General features: G+C 29.6%; 1 long non-coding RNA gene across 1 annotated transcript; it reads right to left on the reverse strand.

The window, feature by feature from the left end:
* Positions 1-1,116: 1,116 nt before the first annotated feature.
* LOC145957581 (uncharacterized) lies at positions 1,117-12,954 on the reverse strand. Its single transcript, XR_014433620.1, has 4 exons — positions 11,580-12,954; positions 7,134-10,868; positions 2,693-6,424; positions 1,117-1,976 (listed from the first exon to the last, which is right to left on the reverse strand). It is a non-coding gene; the product is annotated as an uncharacterized LOC145957581 (long non-coding RNA).
* Between the last annotated feature and the right edge of the window lie 354 nt (positions 12,955-13,308).

Genomic DNA, 13,308 nt, shown 5'->3' on the forward strand with positions numbered 1-13,308 from the left:
TTTCTATTTGTCATACGTGATGTCTGCATATTTTTCCATTGCAAACAAAACCATTATAGCATATAAGTTATGAAACTGGAACCGTAAAGTAGCTTACTCGATTCATAAATTAAATGAGTTCAAATTCACAAGAAATTATGCTGTGAGATAATAGCATTCTCTATATATATGAGAATTAAAAATATATAAAGTATTTGTATAATTATATTAGAAACATAAATTTTAAACTTTAATGTGATATTTTATTCATATTTTTGAATGGTAAAACGATTAACATTTTTATTACGTGCATTTCACTTCAAAAAATGCATATTGATAATCTGAAGTTACGTCGAGGTAGGAACAATGATGAAACTAGGTAAGCTACTATCTCTCTATTTTATTTGCAAGATTAAAAAGAATGTTGCCTTTTTTGTTTTTGCAGTATGGACCACAATAAATAGATGATATGTTACGTTTTGTTTAACTTTGTAAGGACAATAATTAAGGTTGTCACATTAGACAATCATGTCAACGATTATTTGTTTTGAGCAGAAAATTAATGTTAGAATTATATTCTTTGTTTTGACTTTTCTCAACAATATATTAATTCTTTGGCTAAAGAAAGTATCCAACAATTTGGGGGATTGGAATAAAATACACAGAGTTCTAGGTTCAAAATTTGATATTATCATTATAATTTTAATGGATAGAAAATGTAATTAGACGTTAACTATTTAATTGTGTTTAACTTTAAACATTTTTTATTCTACTTTGAACTTTGCCAAGCATTTTTTTAACGTTATTTGGTTATATTTAAATCTAATAAGAAAAATATAATAATTTAGATTCACATGTCATTTGCTTTTGTGACGTTCAATATAATTTGAGTATTATTTTAGAGACTATAATGGTTCCTCGACGATCATGAAGATTCACCACAAAATGATAAGGTGTACGCACAAGTTGATTCCTATGATTAGGGATGTGAGGGACTGGCCAGGTACGGGTACCAGTGTCCAGCAGTCGTCTCTTTTTTTTATTATATTGAATAAATATTTGTCTCATATTTATTTTTATATTTATATATTTATGTGGATATTATACTCACATATTTTTTTTAATATTTATAAATATTTGTAGATATTTAATTAAAAATAAATATTATTTAAAAAACATTTTAATAATAATTTTTATTATTTATTTTAATTATTTCTTTAAAAATACTAGTTTAAAAATTTAAATTTAAATTATTTAAATATTATACATAATTTTATTAATCAAGATTTTTAAATTTTAAAATTAAATATAATTGTTAAAGCACCTTGTTTAATAAATTTAAACAAATTTAATATATAATTATGTAATTGAATAATATTAATGGATAGTAGTATAAATGCTGTAATATGTGGGTATAGAAAATAATTATACCTATTACTATATATACTCATTTATAATATTTATTTTCTATTTATAACAAATTTTATGTGCATGTGATTGATATAAATACAAATGAATGAACACTAAAGTGGTGAAAATGCGGGGTGAGAAAAATGTTGAAACTTATGAAGAAATCATCACAAGGATAAAAGGAAGAAAACTTTTGCGGTAGATGGGATCAGTTCAAAGAGGTCTTAATGTAAAGCCTGATTCTAACGCCCAATTTATATAATAATAATTATATATTTTCTTATATAATATTTTCACAATTATATCGTTAACAATACTTTTTTTTTTTTTAATAAAGATAAAGATAAAGAACAATCATATTTTGTGAATTTAATACATGATATATCGTTCTAAAACATTTACAATAATGTATTATTTTACACAATATATTTTTCTTTCACTTTTATTACAATATTTACATTGATAGTGAAAATAAATTTATAAAAATTGTAATAGATTCATCAAATAGCCTCCACATTCCAATTCCTTCCAAGGAATACCACAGCTATATCAACTGCAAAATGATCTGGAATCCAAAGTAGATCCATCTATTTTGTAATATATTTAATTTATAAAAACAAAGAAAAGAAAGGAGTAAGAACAATATCCAATAAATATAATAACTCAAAAGAATATACAGAATTATTTATAATCAATATTAAACACACATATATATATATATATATATATAAATATATATCAGATCATATATTAAATTTTCATGATACAATAAAATTTGAATTATACTTGTAGTGACTAGTCAGGATAAATGAGCATCATCATAACATCAACCAATAAAAGGATATTTCACCTTAATCAACAATAGGATATTTCACCTTCATTTCTTACTCATTTAAATCCCCAAGGTCAAACCTCCAGCTACAAATAATTCAAACTTTATCTTCTATGGCCATAGAACAATATTTATCTTCATAAATACGTGAAGAAATAACAACAACACGAGTCTAAGATATCACAACTATAACATAGTTGATTATAAATATATTTATAATAAATATATCTATGTAAAAGGAATATATTAAGAATACCAATGATATAAATAAAAATGACCATCATTATAAAATAATGAAACAATATAAAATATGAACACCTTAATAATTATTATAGACAAAAATAAACATAGGTTAAGCAAATAAATGAGGTTAGGGACACCTCACTAAATAAATGTAACAAGAAAATAACATAAATAAATAACATAGTAGTAAATAAAATTTTAAAGAGATAAAGTTCTCCTCCCCCTTACCTGGATAAGTAGGAGCTAAAACTTGAGCAGAACCTCCCCCCTCTGGATTCCCTCTTTCTTTCCCCTCTCTCTCTCTCTCTCTCTCTCTCTCTCTCTCTAAATTTCCACTTCTGGCTGTATGATTTTTTTCACAGCCCCCTGCCTCCTATTTATAGGCAATCTGACGCACCGGAACGGCCCGTACTGATTTCGGAACGGCCCGTTCCGGAACGTTCAAATATGCGTAAAATTCTCAACTGGAACGGCTCGTTCTCAAAAAGCAGAACGGCCCGTTCTGAAACCAGAACGGCCCGTTCTCAAACCCAGCAGAACGACCCGTTCTCCCTCCGGAACGGCCCGTTCTCCTTGTTGGAACGACCCGTTCTGGGCCCGTTCTCAACTTGAAATTTCAGTATATTTTTATTGCTTGGAACGGCCCGTTCCAATTTTGGAACAGCCCGTTCCAAGTTACCCTTTTACCCCTCAAACTTTAATAAAATTGCAAAAATGCCATTAATAATAAAATTACAAAAATACCCTTATTCCTTTATTAAAATTACAAAATGCCATTAATTACAAAAGTACCTTTTTAAAAAAATTGGGGTGTTACAATTCTCCCCTCCTTTTAGAAATTTCGTCCCCGAAATTTACCTGAAAATAGAAATGGATAAGCTTCTCGCATCTTGCTTTCTAATTCCCATGTAGCACTTTTTACCTTATTGATGCACAAATCTATCAATCTCTCTTTCTAATGTTCATAAGTACAAGATGCGCAAACTCGGTAAGTCTATCCATAAGATCAAATTTCTTAAGAATATCATACATAACTACAACTAAGTCCATGGATACAGAATCTTATTTCCAAATTAGGACGTCTAAAGACTGTAAAAATATTAAAGACTCTAGTGTTTCACCTCAAACTTTTGGCATATTATATACTAGTATCCAAATTCCTCTACTTCTCTTTTCTCCTTAGGCCATGCTTCCGCTGCACAACTCTGATACATTTTAATATCTCCTAAATGAATACTAAAAGTACTTTTATGTCCTTCTTCTAAGATCATCTTCCTTAATTCAAGATTACTAAGCACATAGATTCTATCTTTGAATCATCAACTTTCAAGCGTAAAGGGCTATTTATACCTCTACTAATCTTTTCCACTTAGCCCACTAAAAAAGGATTTAACTCCTGAGTCCTCTAATCACATCTATTAATCTATTAATCCTTTCAACATACTCAATTCAATGTTCCTAAGGGTGAGCTTACACATCACGCTTAAGTTTCTAAATTCTTCAATCAAATCCAATCCTTAAATAATCAAAAATACTATATCAGTGATCATCATAATCAAGACATCTGTCACAATATTGGTTTAACTTTTGTGAGTCTTTCCACAACCTTTCCAAAGATCAAACACTTAAGCATAAGTTCACTAGGTACACATATCAGATCTCTAATTTCACCATTCCATCTACACCCAAGTCAAACTTAAATTTCTAATGTGAGCAAATATACATCCCTTTAACCATAAGAGGAGATATATACAGAGCTTTCGTACTCAAAGTATCGATTACCACATTGACTTTTTCCAAATAACAACTAAAATTAAAATCTTAATCATTAACAGTTTTCAACTATCTCTTTGTCTCATATTCAACTCCTTTGGATCAAACAGATGTGTAAGATTCTTATGATCACTAAATATCTCAAACTTAGAATCATACCAGTAATGTTTCCAAAATCTTAAGTGTAAATATTACAATCTCTAATTCAAGGTTATGGGTAAGGTAATTTTTTTTTCATGAATTTTTTCTTCATACCTAGATACCTAGAAATATAAGCTACTACCTTTCCTTCTTACATCAACGATCCACTCAAACCCGTTTTCGAAGCATCACTATATAACACATAACACTTACTAAAATCCGATAATCTTAACACTAAGCAATATTTCCTTAAGAGTTTGAAAACTACCTTCACTTACTATTCCATAAAGGCAACTCTCTCTTTTAGGTGAATCCAAACAAAAGTAATGATATCTTAGAAATTTCCTCAATAAATCTCCTATATTAATAAGTTAATGCAAGAAAGCTCTTAACCTCACTAATTGACTTAGGTATCTCCCACTTAAATATAATTTCTAGATAGATCTATATCATATCTCCACTAGAAATTACAAGACCTAGAAAATTCACTTTATATAATAAAAATTCATACTTAGATAACTTAGCGTAATGTTGTCTTGGATATAGCTTCACCCTTAACTCCAATATGATGATATCACATCCTAAGGTCAATCTCACTAAACACACAAATATTCATTACTTGATCCCTAAAGTTATCTATCCATATATCAACATACATGCATATCAAATCATATCAAAATACTTACTTTAATCCTTCATATATACCATCCTTAAGCATGTATGAATCAATTACCGTTTACTACGTATGACCTGTACATGAACAACCTTTTTCCCCATCAAGAAACTTTTGATCCACAATACAACACCTCAGAATATCAGAATAAAATTGATTTCCTAATAACTCACAAACATCATATGATAACATATATATCCCTTTAACAACTATCAACGAAAATGACATAGAAAATTATAATCATCCAAATGATCTCAAACCTATCACCAAAAGAAAGCTAACAGGATAAGCTATCACTCCTATGAAGACTTGAAATTCTAAAATGATCATATACTTAGCTAAAATTTTCAAAAATTGTAATAGATATAAACAGCGCTAACAGCTAGACCTTTGTTTACTAAAATAGTCATAACGAAAGTTCTAATCTCCATTGTACCTGATTTTGGTACCCTTTACAAGTTAACATCCAAGACTACAACTTTATGAAGATCATAAAATCCAACTCTATCAATATAATACTTGTACTGGCACAACAAAACTGCAGTTAAGACATTCCCTGTATTGATCAGCCAAAAGAGCGCACCAAAGTCTAAAGCCACAAAAATACCTTAAAACACTTTCAAACCATTATTTAAGCTTCTTCCTACAATCCTAAACCAAAATAACTTGCATATTTAGCACAAAGAACTTAGAAACTAAAATAAAACCCTTATTCAACCTAACCCATAAAAATCAATATATAAGCATCAAATATAATAAATCATATAATAAGATTTTAAAAGTAATAAAGGAAATATAAATTGATTCCAGTAAAGGTGGCAGTGCCTCCTAGTTAGGAATAATTTATAACTTCCAAATCATGTAAAATAAAATAACAGAGATGTACACTTGAGCCTTTTATCAAAACATTCAAAACTTTCTTGGATTCATTCGCTAAAACTATAAACTCTACCAAATGAGCACGGTAAACTCATAATTCACGGCCGATTGGATCGACCTGCTCTGATACCACTTAATGTAAAGCCCGATTCTAACGCCCAATTTATATAATAATAATTATATATTTTCTTATATAATATTTTCACAATTATATCGTTAACAATACTTTTTTTTTTTAATAAAGATAAAGATAAAGAATAATCATATTTTGTGAATTTAATACATGATATATCGTTCTAAAATATTTACAATAATGTATTATTTTACACAATATATTTTTCTTTCACTTTTATTACAATATTTACATTGATAGTGAAAATAAATTTATAAAAATTGTAATAGATTCATCAAATAGCCTCCACATTCCAATTCCTTCCAAGGAATACCACAGCTATATCAACTGCAAAATGATCTGGAATCCAAAGTAGATCCATCTATTTTGTAATATATTTAATTTATAAAAACAAAGAAAAGAAAGGAGTAAGAACAATATCCAATAAATATAATAACTCAAAAGAATATACAGAATTATTTATAATCAATATTAAACACATATATATATATATATAAATATATATACAGATCATATATTAAATTTTCATGATACAATAAAATTTGAATTATACTTGTAGTGACTAGTTAGGATAAATGAGCATCATCATAACATCAACCAATAAAAGGATATTTCACCTTAATCAACAATAGGATATTTCACCTTCATTTCTTACTCATTTAAATCCCCAAGGTCAAACCTCCAGCTACAAATAATTCAAACTTTATCTTCTATGGCCATAGAACAATATTTATCTTCATAAATACGTGAAGAAATAACAACAACACGAGTCTAAGATATCACAACTATAACATAGTTGATTATAAATATATTTATAATAAATATATCTATGTAAAAGGAATATATTAAGAATACCAATGATATAAATAAAAATGACCATCATTATAAAATAATGAAACAATATAAAATATGAACACCTTAATAATTATTATAGACAAAAATAAACATAGGTTAAGCAAATAAATGAGGTTAGGGACACCTCACTAAATAAATGTAACAAGAAAATAACATAAATAAATAACATAGTAGTAAATAAAATTTTAAAGAGATAAAGTTCTCCTCCCCCTTACCTGGATAAGTAGGAGCTAAAACTTGAGCAGAACCTCCCCCCTCTGGATTCCCTCTTTCTTTCCTCTCTCTCTCTCTCTCTCTCTCTCTCTCTCTCTCTCTAAATTTCCACTTCTGGCTGTATGATTTTTTTCACAGCCCCCTGCCTCCTATTTATAGGCAATCTGACGCACCGGAACGGCCCGTACTGATTTCGGAACGGCCCGTTCCGGAACGTTCAAATATGCGTAAAATTCTCAACTGGAACGGCTCGTTCTCAAAAAGCAGAACGGCCCGTTCTGAAACCAGAACGGCCCGTTCTCAAACCCAGCAGAACGACCCGTTCTCCCTCCGGAACGGCCCGTTCTCCTTGTTGGAACGACCCGTTCTGGGCCCGTTCTCAACTTGAAATTTCAGTATATTTTTATTGCTTGGAACGGCCCGTTCCAATTTTGGAACAGCCCGTTCCAAGTTACCCTTTTACCCCTCAAACTTTAATAAAATTGCAAAAATGCCATTAATAATAAAATTACAAAAATACCCTTATTCCTTTATTAAAATTACAAAATGCCATTAATTACAAAAGTACCTTTTTAAAAAAATTGGGGTGTTACAATTCTCCCCTCCTTTTAGAAATTTCGTCCCCGAAATTTACCTGAAAATAGAAATGGATAAGCTTCTCGCATCTTGCTTTCTAATTCCCATGTAGCACTTTTTACCTTATTGATGCACAAATCTATCAATCTCTCTTTCTAATGTTCATAAGTACAAGATGCGCAAACTCGGTAAGTCTATCCATAAGATCAAATTTCTTAAGAATATCATACATAACTACAACTAAGTCCATGGATACAGAATCTTATTTCCAAATTAGGACGTCTAAAGACTGTAAAAATATTAAAGACTCTAGTGTTTCACCTCAAACTTTTGGCATATTATATACTAGTATCCAAATTCCTCTACTTCTCTTTTCTCCTTAGGCCATGCTTCCGCTGCACAACTCTGATACATTTTAATATCTCCTAAATGAATACTAAAAGTACTTTTATGTCCTTCTTCTAAGATCATCTTCCTTAATTCAAGATTACTAAGCACATAGATTCTATCTTTGAATCATCAACTTTCAAGCGTAAAGGGCTATTTATACCTCTACTAATCTTTTCCACTTAGCCCACTAAAAAAGGATTTAACTCCTGAGTCCTCTAATCACATCTATTAATCTATTAATCCTTTCAACATACTCAATTCAATGTTCCTAAGGGTGAGCTTACACATCACGCTTAAGTTTCTAAATTCTTCAATCAAATCCAATCCTTAAATAATCAAAAATACTATATCAGTGATCATCATAATCAAGACATCTGTCACAATATTGGTTTAACTTTTGTGAGTCTTTCCACAACCTTTCCAAAGATCAAACACTTAAGCATAAGTTCACTAGGTACACATATCAGATCTCTAATTTCACCATTCCATCTACACCCAAGTCAAACTTAAATTTCTAATGTGAGCAAATATACATCCCTTTAACCATAAGAGGAGATATATACAGAGCTTTCGTACTCAAAGTATCGATTACCACATTGACTTTTTCCAAATAACAACTAAAATTAAAATCTTAATCATTAACAGTTTTCAACTATCTCTTTGTCTCATATTCAACTCCTTTGGATCAAACAGATGTGTAAGATTCTTATGATCACTAAATATCTCAAACTTAGAATCATACCAGTAATGTTTCCAAAATCTTAAGTGTAAATATTACAATCTCTAATTCAAGGTTATGGGTAAGGTAATTTTTTTTTCATGAATTTTTTCTTCATACCTAGATACCTAGAAATATAAGCTACTACCTTTCCTTCTTACATCAACGATCCACTCAAACCCGTTTTCGAAGCATCACTATATAACACATAACACTTACTAAAATCCGATAATCTTAACACTAAGCAATATTTCCTTAAGAGTTTGAAAACTACCTTCACTTACTATTCCATAAAGGCAACTCTCTCTTTTAGGTGAATCCAAACAAAAGTAATGATATCTTAGAAATTTCCTCAATAAATCTCCTATATTAATAAGTTAATGCAAGAAAGCTCTTAACCTCACTAATTGACTTAGGTATCTCCCACTTAAATATAATTTCTAGATAGATCTATATCATATCTCCACTAGAAATTACAAGACCTAGAAAATTCACTTTATATAATAAAAATTCATACTTAGATAACTTAGCGTAATGTTGTCTTGGATATATCTTCACCCTTAACTCCAATATGATGATATCACATCCTAAGGTCAATCTCACTAAACACACAAATATTCATTACTTGATCCCTAAAGTTATCTATCCATATATCAACATACATGCATATCAAATCATATCAAAATACTTACTTTAATCCTTCATATATACCATCCTTAAGCATGTATGAATCAATTACCGTTTACTACGTATGACCTGTACATGAACAACCTTTTTCCCCATCAAGAAACTTTTGATCCACAATACAACACCTCAGAATATCAGAATAAAATTGATTTCCTAATAACTCACAAACATCATATGATAACATATATATCCCTTTAACAACTATCAACGAAAATGACATAGAAAATTATAATCATCCAAATGATCTCAAACCTATCACCAAAAGAAAGCTAACAGGATAAGCTATCACTCTTATGAAGACTTGAAATTCTAAAATGATCATATACTTAGCTAAAATTTTCAAAAATTGTAATAGATATAAACAGCGCTAACAGCTAGACCTTTGTTTACTAAAATAGTCATAACGAAAGTTCTAATCTCCATTGTACCTGATTTTGGTACCCTTTACAAGTTAACATCCAAGACTACAACTTTATGAAGATCATAAAATCCAACTCTATCAATATAATACTTGTACTGGCACAACAAAACTGCAGTTAAGACATTCCCTGTATTGATCAGCCAAAAGAGCGCACCAAAGTCTAAAGCCACAAAAATACCTTAAAACACTTTCAAACCATTATTTAAGCTTCTTCCTACAATCCTAAACCAAAATAACTTGCATATTTAGCACAAAGAACTTAGAAACTAAAATAAAACCCTTATTCAACCTAACCCATAAAAATCAATATATAAGCATCAAATATAATAAATCATATAATAAGATTTTAAAAGTAATAAAGGAAATATAAATTGATTCCAGTAAAGGTGGCAGTGCCTCCTAGTTAGGAATAATTTATAACTTCCAAATCATGTAAAATAAAATAACAGAGATGTACACTTGAGCCTTTTATCAAAACATTCAAAACTTTCTTGGATTCATTCGCTAAAACTATAAACTCTACCAAATGAGCACGGTAAACTCATAACTCACGGCCGATTGGATCGACCTGCTCTGATACCACTTAATGTAAAGCCCGATTCTAACGCCCAATTTATATAATAATAATTATATATTTTCTTATATAATATTTTCACAATTATATCGTTAACAATACTTTTTTTTTTTTAATAAAGATAAAGATAAAGAACAATAATATTTTGTGAATTTAATACATGATATATCGTTCTAAAATATTTACAATAATGTATTATTTTACACAATATATTTTTCTTTCACTTTTATTACAATATTTACATTGATAGTGAAAATAAATTTATAAAAATTGTAATAGATTCATCAAATAGCCTCCACATTCCAATTCCTTCCAAGGAATACCACAGCTATATCAACTGCAAAATGATCTGGAATCCAAAGTAGATCCATCTATTTTGTAATATATTTAATTTATAAAAACAAAGAAAAGAAAGGAGTAAGAACAATATCCAATAAATATAATAACTCAAAAGAATATACAGAATTATTTATAATCAATATTAAACACACATATATATATATATATAAATATATATACAGATCATATATTAAATTTTCATGATACAATAAAATTTGAATTATACTTGTAGTGACTAGTCAGGATAAATGAGCATCATCATAACATCAACCAATAAAAGGATATTTCACCTTAATCAACAATAGGATATTTCACCTTCATTTCTTACTCATTTAAATCCCCAAGGTCAAACCTCCAGCTACAAATAATTCAAACTTTATCTTCTATGGCCATAGAACAATATTTATCTTCATAAATACGTGAAGAAATAACAACAACACGAGTCCAAGATATCACAACTATAACATAGTTGATTATAAATATATTTATAATAAATATATCTATGTAAAAGGAATATATTAAGAATACCAATGATATAAATAAAAATGACCATCATTATAAAATAATGAAACAATATAAAATATGAACACCTTAATAATTATTATAGACAAAAAGAAACATAGGTTAAGCAAATAAATGAGGTTAGGGACACCTCACTAAATAAATGTAACAAGAAAATAACATAAATAAATAACATAGTAGTAAATAAAATTTTAAAGAGATAAAGTTCTCCTCCCCCTTACCTGGATAAGTAGGAGCTAAAACTTGAGCAGAACCTCCCCCCTCTGGATTCCCTCTTTCTTTCCCTCTCTCTCTCTCTCTCTCTCTTTCTCTCTCTCTAAATTTCCACTTCTGGCTGTATGATTTTTTTCATAGCCCCCTGCCTCCTATTTATAGGCAATCTGACGCACCCGGAACGGCCCGTACTGATTTCGGAACGGCCCGTTCCGGAATGTTCAAATATGCGTAAAATTCTCAACTGGAACGGCCCGTTCTCAAAAAGCAGAACGGCCCGTTCTGAAACCAGAACGGCCCGTTCTCAAACCCAGCAGAACGGCCCGTTCTCCCTCCGGAACGACCCGTTCTCCTTGTTAGAACGACCCGTTCTGGGCCCGTTCTCAACTTGAAATTTCAGTATATTTTTATTACTTGGAACGGCCCGTTCCAATTTTGGAACAGCCCGTTCCAAGTTACCCTTTTACCCCTCAAACTTTAATAAAATTGCAAAAATGCCATTAATAATAAAATTACAAAAATACCCTTATTCCTTTATTAAAATTACAAAATGCCATTAATTACAAAAGTACCTTTTTAAAAAAATTGGGATGTTACAGGTGGAGTTGAAGATCAGACATAAGAAATGGGACTTGCATTTTAAATGAAGACAGTCATGAGTTTTTTAAGTGGGAGTTTTTATCTCATAAAGAAGTATAAAACAAATAAAGATGAAAATGAGTACTATTATTATGAAATTAAAGAATTGCTAATATACGAATGTGACGTTAGAAAACAACAAAGCTTGAGTACCAATCCGACTTTAAATCACATTCATTTAGTACAAAGCAAAACTAATTAAAAATACTTGAATGTGATATCATGTTTTTTTGTAGGAGCTTAGACAAATCTGCAATAAATTAAATCCCCAATAAAGATGGCACTAAGGTGGGGGCCGTTTTCCTTCCCTACCCCATCCCTGTTAATTAATTAACAAGACCAAATGATTGTGCCCCTCAATAGCATGATGATGTGAAACAGATCATTGCGAAGTGAAATGCGGAAAATCAGGGAGTTTATCGGGGAGTTAAATACAAAAACAAGGGAGATAAAGTAATGGAGAACAAAAAATCACTCAATAAAATAGAATTTTAGTGATATTTAATATAATTTTTTTAGTGACAATAAAAATTATTATCAAAGTTTTTACTGATAATTTTACATTAGTTATTATATGTATTGTCGCTAAAATATTTAGCGGTAATTATTCTAAATGTTGGTAAAAGTGTTTTTTACTTAAATAATATTTTAAAATTTTTTTTACCCAAATAATAACTATGCAAATTTATTTCCCCAACTAGCACCATTTACTGTTCACGCTTTGGAACGGGCCGTTCTGAAATCAGAACGGGCCGTTCCGGATTAAAAAATAACACATGGAAAACAAATTAGAATGAGTCGTTCCAAAATTAAAATTAGCACATAAAAAGTGAAACCAGAACGACCCGTTCTACTTTCAGAATGGGTCGTTTTGACCCACAAATAAATTTTTTTTTCAATTTTCACTTATCAAATACCAAAATTCAGAAACTAACATCAAATAATTAAATTTATTGAATATTAACATTATAAATATATCTAAATAAATTTATTAAAATTCAATACAACAATAAAGATCAATGGTGGCAGAAACTGATTATGTTGTTCTCTAATGTCCATTTCTGTTTTAATCCTGTTGGACTTTGGCCGACCCTTGAA

This window comes from Cajanus cajan, chromosome 1, assembly GCF_000230855.2.
Source record: "Cajanus cajan strain Asha chromosome 1, NIPB_CcT2T_4, whole genome shotgun sequence".
Lineage (NCBI taxonomy): Eukaryota > Viridiplantae > Streptophyta > Magnoliopsida > Fabales > Fabaceae > Cajanus > Cajanus cajan.